The sequence below is a fragment of the Carcharhinus amblyrhynchos genome, chromosome 13, assembly GCF_965287045.1.
Source record: "Carcharhinus amblyrhynchos chromosome 13, sCarAmb.v2.hapA, whole genome shotgun sequence".
NCBI lineage: Eukaryota > Metazoa > Chordata > Chondrichthyes > Carcharhiniformes > Carcharhinidae > Carcharhinus > Carcharhinus amblyrhynchos.
Window position 1 is genome coordinate 10,436,328 of NC_137336.1, and position 18,048 is coordinate 10,454,375.

The 18,048-nt window shown below is 43.6% G+C and overlaps 1 protein-coding gene across 1 annotated transcript in view; it reads right to left on the bottom strand.

Annotated features, from left to right (window-relative positions):
* mgat4b (alpha-1,3-mannosyl-glycoprotein 4-beta-N-acetylglucosaminyltransferase B) overlaps nucleotides 1-18,048 on the bottom strand; it is a 225,142-nt gene that overhangs the window by 85,190 nt on the left and 121,904 nt on the right. The window lies entirely within an intron of this gene.

Consider the following 18,048-nt stretch of genomic DNA (forward strand, 5'->3'; position numbering starts at 1 on the left):
TGGATAGAGGAGAGCCGGTGGATGTGGTCTTTCTAGATTTTCAGAAGGCGTTTGACAAAGTACCTCACAAGAGGTTATTGCAGAAGGTCGAGGGACATGGAGTTGGGGGTAGGGTGTTAGCGTGGATAGAGGATTGGTTGTCAAATAGGAGGCAGAGAGTGGGGGTCAACGGGTGCTATTCGGATTGGCGGATGGTGACTAGTGGAGTGCCCCAGGGGTCGGTGCTGGGGCCTCAGCTTTTTACCATTTATATAGATGATCTGGAGGAGGGAACCGAGTGTAGAGTGTTGAAATTTGCTGATGACACCAAGATTGGGGGAACGGCAAATTGTGCGGAGGGTGTGGAGAGTCTGCAGAAGGATCTAGATAGGCTGGGCGAATGGGCCAGGAAATGGCAAATGGAATTTAATGTTGGCAAGTGTGAGGTGGTCCACTTTGGTAGGAAGAATGGTAGGAAGGACTATTACTTACGGGGCGAAAAACTGCAGCAGGCGACGGTGCAGAGGGACCTCGGGGTCCTTGTGCATGAGTCGCAAAAACCCAGCTTGCAGGTGCAGCAGGTGGTCAGGAAGGCAAATGGGATGCTGGCCTTCATAGCGAGGGGGATTGAATATAAAACTAGGGAGGTCTTGCTGCAGCTGTATAGGGCATTGGTGAGGCCGCAGCTGGAGTACTGTGTGTAGTTTTGGGCGCCGCACCTGCGCAAAGATATTTTGGCCTTGGAGGGAGTGCAGAGGAGGTTTACTAGGCTGATACCGGAGTTGAGGGGGTTGAGCTATGAGGAGAGGCTGAATAAACTGGGCTTGTACTCGTTAGAGTTTAGAAGAATGAGGGGAGATCTCATTGAGACGTATAAGATGATGAATGGGATGGATAGGATAGAGGTGGAAAGACTCTTCCCGCTCAAAAAAGACAGTAGGACTAGGGGGCACAGCCTCAAGATAAAAAGGGGGCTGTTTAGAACGGAGTTGAGGAGGAACTTCTTCACTCAAAGGGTGGTGAATTTCTGGAATTCTCTACCCGTTGAAGTGGTGGAGGCTGCCTCGCTAAATATTTTTAAGACGCAGGTTGATGGGTTTTTGATAGGAGAGGGGATTAAGGGTTATGGGGAGAGGGCGGGAAAGTGGAAGTGAGCAGCGACAGATCAGCCATGATCTTATTGAATGGCGGGGCAGGCTCGAAGGGCTGGATGGCCTACTCCTGCTCCTATTTCTTATGTTCTTATGTTCTTATTGCCAGCTCGGGTCACCAACTGTGCACAGTCAGCATGTTCTCCCCGTGTATGTGTGGGTTTCCTCCAGGTGCTTGGGCTTCCTCCCATAATCCAAAAGATGCGCTGGCTAGGTGGATTGGCCATGCTAAATTCTCCTACAGTGTATCCGAACAGGTGCCAGAGTATGGTGATGAGTGGATTTTCACAGTAAAATTGGAGTGCCCTGGCCAACATATACAAGAGTGAAATTTAGAAATACTTCATGGAAAAGGTGTTAGAAGTTTGGAAATCTGCAAACAGCAGCTGAATTTTAAATCTGTGATTGATATATTTTATTAGCTGAAGTTATTAAGGATTATGCAACAAAAAGGGGGTTTATGAACCAGATCAGCCATGACCTCATTAAATAGCAGTATAAACTCAAGGGGCTAAGAGGCCTACTCCTGTTCCTATGTTTCCAAATGGATTAAATTATGAGGACAGACTGCATTGACTAATCTTGTATTCCCTTGAGCATAGAAGATTAAATGGCAATCTAATTGACATGCTTAAGATGATTAAAGGATTTGATAACGTAGACACAGAGAAGCTATTTCCTCTGATGGGAAAGTCCAGAATAACGCATAACCTTAAAACTAGTGCTAGTCTGCTCAGGGGTGATATACCACAAAGGCTGGTGAAAATCTAGAATGTTCATCCCTCAAAAATAGCTGAGGTTGGGAGTCAATGAAAAATATCAAAATAGAGCTTTATAGATATTTGATGAATAAAGGGTCTTGAGGGATATTAAGAGAAGTTAAGGTTAAAATTAAGATATAGATCAATTGATGGTGAAGGTTATGTTCCTACAACCTGCCCATTTATGTTGGAGAGTTGGGTTTCACCATGAATAACTGAGAATCCCATGTACAGTTCTTAGTTATTTCTAAACCAGTTTGACTTATAACTCTCAAAACACTTGGGGAGACTGGACCAAAGTGCAAAGGTACCTCCTACACACCTCAATGGCAGAAATAATCTGCATGGCACTAGTGGAACTCAAAGGCCAAGAGTGACTCAAGAAAATCATTCAGAAAAGGAGTATTTTGTTCCTCTATTCTGTCTGCCATGGTACAGCTAGTAGCACTTGCACCTGAATCAGAAGGTTGCCTATTAAAAGTCACAACCTGGAGACTTGAGTAGTAAAACACCAGTTGGAATTCCCAATGCAGTAGAGAGGGAATGGTCCACTGTCTGGGATTCCATCTTTTAGATGGGGTATCAAACCTCTGTCAGGTGAATGTAAAAGATTCCGTGACACTATTTTAATGAGGAATAGAGACGTCTCTCTCTATTGTTCTGGCCAATTTATGCCCCTCAGATAAGATCACAAAAAAGAAAACAGATACTCTGGTCATTACCACATTACTGTGTGAGAGAACTTGCTGTGCGCAAATTGGCTGCTGCGTTTCCTACACTACAACAGCGTTATATTCCAAAAAGTACTTCATCGGCTGTAGCACACTTTGGGACATCCCGAGGTCACGAAATGCACTATATAAACCATAAATTGTTCCTTCCATCTTAATTTCACAGGGTTATCTCCAAAGTCCCACTAAACATTAGGGAAATGGTATAAAAAATGGGAAGCAGTACATGGAAGTGAAGGCTATGCATTACTAGGGTTGCCAATGCTGCAGAAATGCCCTGAAGTCTTCAAGAATTAGAGACTAATCTTCAGGACACCATACAAGAAAAATCTCAGCGTATTAAGTTTTTTTTCCCCTTAATATTAGCATGTTTAGCAGTAGTAAAAAAAATTGGACAGGGTTTGGGAGAAGGAAGAAGGCTGCTTGACAGTCAGGAATTATCAGGTAAGAATAGATTATTTGGTTGCAATTGATAGGGCATGTCAGGCGATTAATGGTCAGAGTGGGGCGAGGGGCAGGACAATTGAAGGTCAGTTAAGAGATGCCCTCAGGAAATGCAGCCAACCAGAATTGGCAAATGTGTGCTACTAACACTACTGGTGATTGCCTATGCTACCAATGCAAGCATGGCATTGTACTGTGACATTTCCAATCTTGTGCATACTATACAATGTTTAAGGCCAAGTAGAGCTTTTATAGGTGTTGCATTAATTGCATGGTCCAAGTAATTCTTTGCCAGTCTCATAGAATCGGTCAGCAGAATGGAAAATTCCAGGCTAAGTGTCATGATGGGTGAGAAAGTTGGTGCAATTCCTGCCAGGTGATTGGTCAGATTCATCCCTCCAGTATTCAGCTCGTTAATTATGCCTCAATGAGGCACTCATCAAAACATGTGGCAGTGTGGGCAGTGACTTGTCTGCCCCACTGTTATCACACAGGGCCAAAGGCCCTGCCATCATACTTAAATGGCACCTACACAGGGACATCCAATCACTGCAGGCCAGGTGTGTCGTGAACTTCTGCTTAACACGGTGCCCAAACGTTAAAAACCTTTGGTTTCACAGTTCAGGGAGGCCTCCCTGGGGATTCTCTTCTAAGATGTCCATGATGGGCAGGAGATCATCTTTCCTTGGGATGGGACCAGGTATCCTCCCACCTGATCACACTAACATTGGAGGAGATTGTGTGTGTGTGTGTGTGTGTGTGTGTGTGTGTGCGCGTGTGTGTGGGGTGGTGGTGGTGGGTGGGGGCACAACAGAAAAGGGTTTTAAATACGTCCAGCATCCAGAATCAGAACTCAACTAGAACATTCCTTCCAAGGGGGTTGGTTGGTTGTCAATGCTCTGTCTTCCCAGAGTGAGACTTCCACAATGGGAGAATGCACGTAGAGCAAGTTAGTCCACACTTCTGTTCACATTGGAGGTGAAAACAGTAACTGCCAGAATTCAGTTCCACCGGATGATATGTCAATGCATGTGGCATACCTCCTCAACATTGGACATGAGCGGTGAAGGGGGTGGCAAGGGGATTCTCCCACCCCGCCATGCTAATTTTCTAACACAGTGTGGTGGGAGAATCCCATGTCCGGGGATTTTGCAGGGTGTGTGTGTGTGTGTGTGTGTGTGTGTGTGTTGGGGGGGGGGGGGGGGTGGCAATGAATTGTCATTACTGGAAGGGGAACAGGGAGTGCTGGAGATCAGGACGGGGGTGTTCAGGACTGGCCCATGAACGGACAGGGGGCTGCAATGAGGCAGTGGGGGGCCCCAGGCTGGCCAGCGATCGAGCTGATGAGCAAACTGCAAGCTGACAATGCGCGGAGGCCCTAAACTGTCAGCCTTCTGGATAGGAATAGGCCCTGCCCCCTGAAATCTAATGATATTTACACTGGTGACCTCTGCATTGCACAGAGTGTGAGAGATTCTCATGTGAATCTCCCACTGGAAAAAAACAGATTGAATTACGTAGTATTCTCTCGAATTCGACACATAGAACTTTTTTGGGAGAATCCCGGCCAGGGTATACATTCCCATGACTGGAATCTACATGGTTAATCAGAGTCAGGATTCTTTTGTTCTAGGAGGCATTGGTTTCAAGTTGATGAACAGACTTGCGTGTTGAAATCATTGTGATCGACTGCTAATGCTTTGGCCATTAGCACAGATTAAGACCTTCTCAGATTAAGACCTGAGAAGGCTTGCTTTTGTTCGAACGTGGCTGGAGCAGACTCACCGTCACGTGGCCATTGTAACTTTGAAACTGCTGCAAGGCATCAGGTGACCGGTTGAGTCATTTCGTTCGCCCAGCTATTACCCATTTTAAGAAAAGGACAAAATAGAATGATTTTGTCCAGCTGATGAATGTATCTATTTACCTTTCATTCTCGACTGCGACAGATGCGTTCTGCATTCATTCAAGAATACAACACGAGTCCACTCTCTCCCCCTCCGCAATTATCACCCATCTTGTCCCTCAGGTTCATGAAGCCTCTGTCAATCTCATCACAGTGAACCGCCTTTAGTTCCACATCTGCGACACGAACGAAGTCACTTCCTCTACGGAAATGATGGCCGGACAACACACATGTGATCCTTGCATCTCAGGCAGACATTATTTGACCTTGTCAGTGATTACCCAGACGCTGTCACATTGAAATCTGTAGCTTGTGGATGTTACAAATATTCCTCATGACCCGCGTCAGAGTCTTTTCACCAAATGCACTTTGCAATGTTGTTTACTTTATGACAGAAATTTTTGAGATTGTGCGAGTTAGGTTGATTGGTCATGCTAAATTGCCCCTTAGTGTCCTGAGATGTGTAGGTTAGAGAGATGAGTGGGTGAAATATATAGGGATAAGGGGGCTAGGGCCTGGGTGGGATTGTGGTCGGTACAGACGTGATGGGCCGAATGGCCTCTTTCTGTATGTATTCTATGCATATTAGTAGAATTCATCATTGAGCACCATAGCCTTTCATGCCTCCCTGCAGCATTTCCATGTCTCTGCACTCAAGGTTGAATATTATTTCTTTATTAGTTCCCACTCTTCCCATGCATGATTCTGAGCAATGGAAGATGGTTCCAATCGGTGAGATTTGAAATGTCTGCTGAAGGGGAACAAGGGTATGATGTCCAGCTTGATGGAACCACTGAGGAACTTCCTTTGCTCCTGAATGTCTGCCTAGCATTACCTCACAGAATACCCCTGTGAAGCCTCAGAACACAAACTAATATGGCCTTCATTGCTTGACTGTGCACTCATTGACCTGAAGTTCATAGAAAGGATTGGCTTTTGTGAGTCGAGGATTGTAATGCTATGAAAGCGATGCTTCGGCACATCGCCTTAGTGGTCAGCAGGATCTAGGAAGGGACTAATTAACATTTACTCTTGTGTCAAAATTGACTGGGTCACATCTCTTCTAAAAACCAAAGCAACGCAGGACATAAACTTGGCAGGTTTCCTACGGATGCAGGATAATGACTGATTGTCAGTAACCAAATGATGATCCTGCTGAACTGCTCTGAAGACAATGCTAACATTGCATGACAGCATGCACCCAACAGACCAGTGTGTCCTGATGTCATCTTGGGGATTTAGTGTTAAGACAAAGCCTCTCCATCAATTATGCATGAGAGTTGACATTTGGAAAGACAGTGTGTGTGGATATTGTCCTTCTTGAGACAGTCAAGCGCTAATCATTGACAAGTGTTTTTCATGTTCAAGCTGCTTTGCTAAGCTACTGTTATACTAGCACAAGTGCACCCATGTGTGCAATAGCATTTCAGCCTTTTAAAGGATGCCATGCCCACTGACCTGTTGCTGCCATGGTTGAATGGATTGCACTATGTGTAGTTGCATAAGGATGTGCACTGATGGAATGCTTATCACATTCCATAGTACCATATGTTCCCTAAGTGCTTTCAAGCATGGCTCCCTTGTTAGGGTTGAAAGTCATAATACTTCCTCTATGATCATTAAGAGATTTATAATTTTTGAGATGTAATGAAGATGACAGTGAAAGCTCTCAAGGCTACCTGCGGGCAATCAATGACACCCTGCACTTGGGGGAAGCCTGACTTTGCAGCAAGCCCACAGATCTGGCAGTCTGGCTTGCTTCAACCATTTAAAACTGCACATAATGGTGAGCTTTATTGAAAAGGGCATCGGTCACAACTCTTGTGCATCTATGTTCGCTGATTGTTAAGATTCTGCAGAAGGTCCCCCCTGGTGGAGCCCTGGAAGGATCCACAAGTGAAAATGCTCAGTGCAGTGGTGACCTTCAAAGCAATCAGCATTGGATGCCCTCCAAGATCATGTGGCATGAGTTCCTCATGGAGGGTACAGCAAATATGAGTGACCATATCCCTAGACAAGTGAAGGCATCTGTGACATTGCCTTCATTTATGAGCTTTGAATTCTGTAGATCTTCGATCGTGCCAAACATCTTTGTAGATTTGGCTTCACCTCATTAGTATCTAGATCTTCCTAGGGCCCTGCTGCCTCTTGCTCCCCAAGGTGATGGTCTTCCCTATGCTGTGCAGGTTTGTATTTGGGCCCTCCTTCTCATTCAAATCAAAGTTATCAAGAAGGCCATGTTGCATACAGCCCACATTCTCCACTCCACCTTGTTTCTGTGAATGGATACAATTGAGTAATCCAGGGGAGTTTCCATGGAATGATCTTCCTCCACAAGCGAGGGTACACGAGTGGGCCAGAGTCTGACAGATGGAGTACAATGTTGGCAAATGTGAGGTCATCCATTTTGGTAGGAATAACAGCAAAATGGACTATTATTTAAATGGTAAAAAATTGCAGCATGGAGGGACCTGTGTGTTCTTATGCAGGAATTTCAAAGAGTTAGTTTGCAGGTGCAGCAGGCAATTAAGAAAGCAAATGGAATTTTGTCCTTCATTGCTAGAGGGATGGAGTTTAAAAACAGCAAGACTATGTTGCAGCTGTATAAGGTGCTTGTGAGGCCACACCTGAAGCCCTGTGTATAATTTTGGTCTCCCTACTTGAGAAAGAATATACTGGCACTGAAGGGAGTGCAGAGGAGATTCACTAGGATGATTCTGGAGTTGAGAGGGTTGGCTTTTGAGGAGAGACTGAGAAGACTGGGGCTATACTCTTTGGGATTCAGAAGAATGAGGGGGATCTTATAGAAACATATCACATTATGAAGGGAATAGATAAGATAGAAGCAGGGAAGTTGGTTCCACTGGTGGGTAAAACTAGAACTAGGGGACATAGCCTCAAAATAAGGGAAAGCAGATTTAGGACTGAGTTGAGGAGGAACTTCTTCATACAAGGGGTTGTGAATCTGTGGAATTCCCTGCCCAGTGAAGCAGTTGAGGCTACCTCATTGAATGTTTTTAAGAACATAAGAAATAGGAGCAGGAGTAGGCCATCTAGCCCTTCGAGCCTGCCCCGCCATTCAATAAGATCATGGCTGATCTGTCGTGGCTCAGTTCCACTTTCCCGCCCTCTCCCCATAACCCTTAATCCCCTCTCTTATCAAGAACCCATCAACCCGCTTCTTAAAAATATTTAGCGAGGCAGCCTCCACCACTTCAACGGGCAGAGAATTCCAGAGATTCACCACCCTTTGAGTGAAGAAGTTCCTCCTCAACTCCGTTCTAAACCGCCTCCCCTTTATCTTGAGGCTGTGCCCCCTAGTCCTACTGTCTTTTTTGAGCGGGAAGAGTCTCTCCACCTCTATCCTATCCTTCCCATTCATCATCTTATACGTCTCAATGAGATCTCCCCTCATTCTTCTAAACTCTAACGAGTACAAGCCTAGTTTATTCAGCCTAGGATAGATAAATTTAAATAGTAAAAGAATTAAGGGTTATGGTGAGCAAGTGGGTAAGTGCAGCTGAGTCCACAAAAAGATCAGTCATGATCTTATTGAATGGTGGAGCAGGCTTGAGGGGCCAGATGACCTACTCCTGCTCCTAGTTCTTATGTTCTTACACAAGGCAGCAATGCAGTCTTTAGCCCTCGGCTTTCTCTCAGTCTGAATATTGCATAGCAGGCCACTCTTTGTAGGATCATCCCAAGGACAACCCATGGCCGAGATTTCTCCTCGGACCTGAACGCACATTCACCACAAAACTGTTCAAGGTAAAAGGACTCAAGTCCTAGGATCCACAGTCAGCCTTGTGTTGGTTGTTCTCCAATCGCCTTGACGATATCTGTTGAGACCCAATCCTTGCGCTTATGTCATAACTGGAAACATTGTGTCTCGAATGCTGTGACCAGTGCGCAGGCGACATGGAGACTCGTAGGGCCCATGCTACTGGTCTGCAGCAGATGTTCTGAGCCCACATCCATTCTGATACACTTCTGTAAGAATCAAATGCCAAGTAAGACCATATGCACTGCAGCAGCTAAAACTAATGGATTCTTCCCCGAATGTGCATCATTGAAGGAGCCAAATTGGTTCATTATGAATTAGGTCCTTGAGTCCAACATTTAGTTGAGCCATGCTCTCCCTAGTTTGAGTATAGAATGCCCCTTCATTTGACAAGTTGCTGTGCTGAACTCCTCCTACTTGCCCTGAAACGCCTCCCAGATTGATTTTTGTTCTAGCTAATTTTTCAAACTGCATTTTTAGGAGAGATTGAAAAAAGTGTCACTGGGAGACCAGCATCCCATCTTTCCCCATCACCCAGTTTGTTCCTCTAATCCTCCCAAATACTCACCGCCTCCTAATTTCCCTTCCTCCTATCACTATACAACCTACCCCTGTTACTCTTGACCCCAACATTAGCCATGTGGACATTCCTGTTCTCCCCCTTGAACCGCTTAATGTTGATGTCCCCATGTCCTGACTGACCCCACCACTTCTCAAGGCAACACGAACCCTCACTTTATGGGACATCCTTACTGCTGCACATCCAACAGACCATCCTGTAACCACCCATGACTTTTCAGCTACCAATTTACAGAATAGAATGAGGATGGTTCTGGAGAGGGGATATGTGGGCTTATAAAGCAAAAGGATATGGCAGCATTGCAAGGCAGCAATTAAGTAATGAAAGCCAGAATGTGACAGGATGGGACAGAGTGTACAAATGCAGCAAATAGTCACATGGACACTCATTCCTATTTGGTCACCAGACAAGTTCTAGTAGCTGTGAACCCTCCAAAAAAACGCAGCAAATGCAACAACAATAGATGCTTTGCAAGATGGTGAACTTTAGAAGCAAAGCTTTTCTTTTGCAACTGCTTCAGACAACACTTGTTATTTAATCCTCTCCAGACCCTCACACCACCACCCTGTTAAGTTCTACTGTTTTCAATAATATGGACTTCCCAGATGCCTCTGTGCAAAGAAACATTAAACCATATGAAAGGGTGATTGTAGGAAGTTAATGCTGGCAGCAACCCAGCACTTCTGCTAATTACTGTAACCCTGCAGAGTTGTGTTTATAGATGTGTATGAACTTTAAGCGAATTACAGTAACTAACAAAAAGCACCAATTAAAGCACAGCCTTTATATAACAAAAGCAGCATTTACCAATGTCTTTATCCCCTGCCATGCCCCTCTCAACTGTTTAGTAAAGACTCTAATTTGAATCCAAATGAGCTGTTGTTACTGTTGAAAATATCGTTGCTGAAAATATTGCGTTAATTGTGTATTTTTTCCTCTCATTTGCTGATAACAAAGACTGGTATAAATCAGTCTTGGGCAGCAGCTCTAAAGAGGTGGCAGTGAACTGACAGCCTATTTTACACTTTGCACCATTTTCAATTCCACTGACTTCAATGGTAAAAGAAAATCAATCATCGGGTGCTTGGAATTTCTCATCCATTACCGTTCACCCTCCCCCAGACAGAACTTTACCGCAGTGTGCTGTAAAACCAAAGAACAAAGAAAATTACAGCACACAAACAGGCCCTTCGACCCTGCAAGCCTGCACTGACCACGTAGCCTGTGTGACCTAAAACTCCCTAGCCTTTCCGGGGACCGTATCCCTCTACTCCCATCCTATTCATGCGTTTGCCAAGATGCTCCTTAAAAGTCACTATCATTTCCGCTTCCCTGGAAGAGTTCCAGGTGCCCACCACCTTCTGTGTAAAAAAAAAACTTGCCATGTATATCTCCTTTAAACTTTGACCCTCACGCCTTTGGGAACAAATCTTCGGTGGAAGAATTTAGCCATGTAGAAAGAATTACGGCTAAAAACAGAAAGACAAGGGCAAGGATGTTTCTTGTCCGAGCCAATCAGGATACATTCACATCTCTCATTTTCTATTTATATAAATAACCTGGGTATGGGTACAAAGAGAGCAATGTAACTAAGGGACATGGTGACTGTGGTGAAGAACGAAGATTTAAAGACCCAGGAATTGCCAGAAGGTGCCTTGCTCTTGAAAGTCAATTTGATTACGAGGGTAAACTTGCAGGGAACATAAAAACTGACTGCAAAATCTTCTATAGGTGCGTGAAGAGAAAAAAAACTCATGAAGGCAAATGTAGGTCCCTTACAGCCAGGAATAGGGGAATTTATAATGAGGGAACAAAGAAATGGCTGACCAACTAAATACATACTTATTGGCTCTGTCTTCACAAAAGAAGGCACAAATAATGTACCAGAAATGTTGGGGAACGCAGGGATTAGTGAGACCTAGGAACTGAAGGAAATCAATTTTACTAAGGAAATGGTTTTAGGGAAATTGATGGGATTGAAGATCCAGAGCCAAATCCCAGAATACTTAGGGAAGTGGCCCAGGAAATAGTGGATGCAGTGCTAGTCATCTTCCAAGGTTCAGTAGACTCTGGAACAGTTCCTACAAATTGGAGAGCAGCTAATGTAACCCCACAAATTAAAAAGGGAGGTAGAGAGAAAACATGGAATGTCCAGTCAGCCTGGCATCAGTACTGGGGAATAACACTAGACTCCATTATAAAAATTTAATAGCAGGGAACTTGGAAAACAGTGGCTGGATTGGACAAAGTCAGTATCGTACACAAAAGGGAATCATACTTGACAGATCTACTGGAATTCTTCAAAGATATAAATAGTAGAGATGTTAATGGGGAGCCAGCGGATATTGTTTATTTGGACTTTCAGGAGATTTCGACAAGGTCCCACGTAAGAGATTAGCACGGAAAATTAAAGTGCATGGAATTTGAGGTAATGTGTCGATATGGATAGAAAACTGGTTGGTAGACTGAAAACAAAGAGTAGGAATAAACAGGTCTTTTTCCATGTTGCAGGCAGTGATCAGTTGGGTACCACAGGGATCAGTGCTAGGACTCCAGCTATTCACAATATATATTAATGACTTAGATGAGGGAACTAATTGCAGACGATACAAATCTGGGTGGGAGGGTGAGCTGTGAGGAGGATGTAGAGGTGCTTCAGTGTGATTTGGACAAGTTGAGCAATTGGGCCAATACAGGTGCAATACAATGTGGATCAATGTGAGGTTAACCACTTTGGTAGGAAAACAGGTAGTCAGATTATGATCTGAATGGCTGTAGATTGAGAGAGGTAAACAAGACCTGGGTGTCCTTGTACACCAGTCACTTAAAGTAAGCATGCTGATGCTGCAGACAGCAAAAAAAAAAGCAAATGGTACGTTGGTCTTCATTGCATACAGGAGCAGGGATGTCTTGCTGCAATTATACAGGGCTTTAGTGAGGGCACACCTGGGATATTGCATGCAATTTTAATTTCCTTATCTGAGGATGGCTGTCCTGAGAAGGAAGCACAACAAAGGTTTAACAGACTGGTTCCTGGGATGGCAGGACTGACATATGAGGAGTTGGGGAGTCAGTTAGGAGCATATTTGCTGGAGTTTAGAAGAATGAGGGAGATCTCATAGATAAGCATTAAATTCTAACAGGACTAGACAAGGTAGATGCAAGAAGGATGTTCCCAATGTTGGGGATTCCAAAACCAGGAGTCACAGTCTAAGGATATGGGAAAAACATGAATCAAAGGAATAGGGGGAAAGGTTACTGAGTTGGATAATCAGCCATGATTATAATCAATGGCACAGCAGGCCCAAAAGGCTGAATGGCCTACACCTGCTCCTATTTTCCATGTTTCTATTTGAAATTGAATTTGAACACGCTACTGTTCACTGAAGGGCAGAGCTAAAAAGTGCAGATCTGGCGAAGTCAACTAGCAAGAAGCCAGATACCTGAAAATATCTTAACGCTGGTGACCTTATTACAGCCTGTGAAGAAATACCATTCTAACAGTGGCTGGATACCTGTGAGATTGTGTGGAAGCTTGAATGCACATTCAAGGCAGAGGAATACAGAAAGCAGAGTTGGAAATAGCTGAGGAAAGCACTGTTCGGAAGAGATGTGTATTTTTGGGAAACGCTCATGTGGAAGCTGGAGTCCATTGAGGGCCATTGGCTAACAGTCTAATAATTATCGAGGAGGATTCGAGGATAAATCCACAGAGGTTCTGCCATTTGGTTTCAGGGTGAAGGGTGTCCAACCACAGTCCCTATAAATGAATAGGCTACTATGAGAACATTATAACACAAGATATATTTTGTAACCTGACGTATCCTTAAAATCTGTGTACTTTTGTGAAGTGAGAGAGAAGGACTATCATAATCAAAGTTCTCATATTTAATAAATGTTGTTAAAAGCTAATCAGCAGTGCTGTGACTCTGTTAATCCATGTTTCGTAAAAAAAAAAGTCAGCCTTTTGAGTTGGGTAACATCAACATGACGGGAAGGTCCCAGAATGGCATGGTGGCACAGTGGTTAGCACTATTGCTTCACAGCACCAGAGACCTGGGTTCAATTCCTGGCTTGGGTCACTGTCTGTGTGGAGTTTGTACATTCTCCCCGCGTCTGCATGGGTTTCCTCCAGGTGCTCCGGATTCCTCCTACAGTCTGGAAGACATGCTGGTTAGGTGCACATTGGCCATGACAAATTGTCCATTAGCATCAGGGGGACTAGCAGGGTAAATTTATGGGGTTACGGGGATAGGATCCGGGATCATTGTTGGTGCAGGCTTGATGGGCCAAACTGCCTCCTTCAGCACTGTAGGGATTTTGATTTGGTTTATTATTGTCACAGGTATTAGCATACAGTGAAAAGCATTGTTTCTTGTGCGCTACACAGACAGAACATGCTGCTCATAGAGAAGGAAAGGAGAGAGTGCAGGATGTAGTGTTATAGTCATAGCCAGGGTGTAGCAAAAGATCAACTTAATGCAATGTAGGTCCATTCAAAAGATTCTATGATCAACTGGGATTGTAACACTCAGCTGACTTGATCCACAAATTGAAAAGCCTTACATACTACTGAATCATTGAGGCAGAAAACAATTTCAGTACTTAATAGAATTATCATGTTGAACTGTGTCGGCTACCAAGTGATTTCAACACTAGCTTCAAATCTGTCCTCATTCTGTATTCGGAAAAGCAGCGGAGTGAAATAAAATCTCACAAATCATACAAGAATCAGTTCATTGAAGAGATTGGAGAGTTGATTAAGTGGAATGATTAGCTACAGGCAAAAAAAAACCGGCCATGCCAAATTGATCCTAGTGTCAGGGGGACTGGCAGGGTAAATGGGGTCACGGGAATAGGCCCTGGGTGGAATCGTGGTCAGTGCAGACTCAATGGGCTGAATGGCCTCCTTCTGCAATGTAGGGATTCTATGATTATAAAACATTTAAAGGCTTGTGTTTCTACAACACATTTGGGATGTCCTAACATACTTTACAACCAGCGAAGTACAGCAATTATGCTAGTGTAGGAAACGCAGCAGCCAACTTACTAAAAGCCGAGCTCTTGTAAACAAAAATAAAACGCAAGAGTGAAAAGGGTGAAGCTCGGAGCAAAAGGTCTCTGTGAGTCAGTGAGCAGCACAGGAGAAACTACATGATGGCTTAACAGCACAAGCAGGCACGTGCGAGTACATTTGCAGATAAAACATTTAATTTGATCTATAACAAACCAGATCTATCAATTATTTAAAAATTAAAGAAACCAGTTTGATCAAATAGATTGCCTTACCATTATGTTCAGTTTTTAATTAGGTTGAGAGAGTAGCTTGTCCAGGAACACTACACCTGATGCAATTAAATAAAAGATGGCGTGGCTTGTTTTGGAAGCTACTGCATATCAGAGGCAGAGAGAAAATGCAGGGAGGGCAAATCCTGATGCAGCAAACTCATCCAAAAACTTACCCATCTGCAGTATCCTATCCTAATTGCAGCAGAACATTCTGAGCACAGATCAGCTTTAGCAGTTACCTACGTACCCACTGGAACCCTACCAAACATCACAGATGATCAAGGAATCAAAAGGGTGCAATTATATCGTCCAGTGTAGTCTATAGACCGTCAACAAGTGGGAAGGATGAAGAAGGACAAATTTGCAGGAAAATTAGAGAGATGCAAACATTATAGAGTAATTTTAATGGGGGACTTTACTGACCTGAATGTAGACTGAGGCTGTGATGCTGTAAAGGATGGAGAGGAGTGGAAAAAAAGTCCTAGATTGTGTTCAGGAAAATTTCTAAAGCAGTACGTATCCAGAAAGATTGCACTGTTAAACCTGATTCTTGGCAATCAAGTGAGCCAAGAAGATCAAGTGTCAATGGGGGAACATTTAGGGGATAGTGATCAATCATATTGTAAGGTTTAGGATGATGATAGGAAACGCAAAACAGGCAATCCAGAGTAAAATTAATTAACTAGGGGAGATTCAACTTCAATGGGGAAAAGTGGAGCTGGTTAGACTGGACTGAAAGGCTGTCCGAAAAAGCTGCAGCTGAACAAAGGACTAACTTCAAAACAGAAATGATCCAACATCGTCAAGGTACATTATCTTAAAAGGGAAAGGTAGGACAAACATCCAGGGTTTCTCGAAGGAAAAAGGAGATGGAAATTAAGATAAAGAAAAAGTCCGCTTATGACAGATGTCAGATTGAAAATACAAAAAATTGTGAGTCAAGTAGAATACATAAGGTTTAGAGGGGAGGTGAGCACATAGGGTAACAAAGATTATGAGAAAAGATTGGCAATAAACATAAAGGGGTATTCCAAAGTCTCTCGGCATATAAATAGTAAAGGAATGGTAAAAGAAATAGAGGCGATTAGGAACCTAAAACTGAATTTACACATGGAGACAGGAAGCGTGGTCGAGGTATTAAATGAATACCTTGCTTCCATTTTTACCAAGGAGGTAGATGCTACCCAGGACATGGTGGCAGTCAAGGAAATTCTGTCTCTAGAAGGGTTCAAAGGTGGAGCCTTTAAGGAGGAGATACTGAACTGACTGTTGCTACTGAAAGTTGACGAGGCACCAGATGAGATGCAACTAAGCATATTGAAGGAAGTGAGTTTGAAAATTGCAGGGGTACTGGCCATAATCTTTCAGTCTTTGATAGACTTGGAGCAGGTGGCCAGAGGGCTGGAGAATTGCAAATGTTATGCCCTTGCTCAAAAAAATTTGTAAGGAAAAGCCCAGCAATTACAGATCACTGAGTTTAGCATCACTGGTGGGCAAGCTTCTAGAAACAATTATTTGGGATAGAATTAGTTATCACAAGGAAAAATATGTGTTGATTAGAAAGAGCTAGCATGGATTTCTAAAGGGGAAATCATGTTTAACTAACTTGCTGGAGCTTTTTGAGGAGGTAACAGAAAGGGCCGATGAGGGTAATGCTGTTGAAGTGGTTTACATGGACTTTCAGAAGGCATTCGATACAGTGTCACACAAGACTTGAGAAAAGTTATACCTCGTGGAATAAAAGGGATAGTGGCAACAAGGATACAAAATTAGCTAAATAATAGGAAGCATAGAGTTATGGTCAATAGATAATCTTTTGGACTGGAGGAAGGTTTGTAGTGGTGTTCCCAGGGGTTAGTATTGGGGCCTTTGCTTTTACTGATATATATTAATGATCTAGATCTTGGCACGTAGGGGACAATTTCGAAGTTTGCAAATGACAAAACTTGGAAATATTGTAAAGTGTGAAGAGGTCAGCACTGAACTTGAAAAGGACATAGACATAAGTGGAGTGAGCAGATAGGTAGCAGATGAAGTTCAATGCGGAGAAGCGTGAGCTGATACACTTTGATAGGAAGAACATGGGGAGATTATATAAAATAAGGGGTAAAATTCATTAAGGGGTGCAGGAACAGTTGGCAGTTAAGAAGGCCAATGCAATGTTAGCATTCATGTCGAGAGGGCTAGAATACAAGAGCAGGGACATACTTCTGAAGCTGTATAAGGCTCTGGTCAGACCCCACTTGGAGTACTGTGAGCAGTTTTGGGCCCCATATCGAAGGAAGGATATGCTGGCCTTAGAAAGGGTCCAGAGGAGGTTCACAAGAATGATCCCTGGGATGAAAAGCTTGTCGTATGAGGAATGGTTGAGGACTCTGGGTCTGTACTCGTTGGAGTTTAGAAGGATGAAGGGGGATCTTATTGAAACTTTCAGGATACTGCGAGACCTGGATAGAGTGGACATGGAGAGGATGTTTCCAGTAGTAGGAAAAACTAGAACCAAAGGGCACAATCTAAAGGGATGATTCTTTAAAACAGAGATGAGGAGGAATTTCTTCAGCCAGAGAGTGGTGGATCTGTGGAACTCTTTGCTGCAGAAGGCTGTGGAGGCCACATCATTGAGTGTCTTCAAGACCAAGATAGATAGGTTCTTGATTAATAAGGCGGTCAGGGGTTATGGGGAAAAGGCAGGAGAATGGGGATGAGAAAAATATCAGCCATGTTTGAATAGTGGAGCAGACTCGATGGGTCGAGTGGCCTAATTCTGCTCCTATGTCATATAGACTTATGGTGTATGTGTGCATAGATCATTGAAGGTGGCAGGGCATGTGAAGAGAACAGTTAATAAAGCACATATTCTAGGCCTTATTAATAGAGTGCAGGGGCAAGGAGGTTATGCTGAACTTATACAAGACACTAGTTAGACCTCAGCTGGAATATTGTTTACAGTTCTGGGCACCACACTATAGAAAGGATGTGAACACATAGGAGAGAGCGAAGAAGAGGTTTACAAGAATGGTTCCAGCAGTGAGAAATTTCAATTATGAGGATAGATTGGAAAGGATGGAAATGTTCTCCTTGGAGAGAAGGCTAAGAGGAGATTTGATTGAGGTATTCAAAATCATAAGACGGTGTGACAGAGTAAATCAGGAGAAGCTGTTCCCATTGGTAGAATGATCAAGAATGAGGATGCAAAGGTTTTAAGTGGTTTGCAAGAGAAGCAAATGTGATGTGAGGATAAAACTTTTTCACACAGAACAGTTCAGGTCTTGAATGCTCTGTCTGGATGTGTGGTGGAGACAGATTCAATCGAAGCATTCAAGAGGGCATTAGATGATTACTTCAATAGAAACAATGTGCAGGGGTATGGGGAAAAAGCAGGGGGATAAATCTTGATGCTCATTTGAGGAACTGGTGCAGACATGA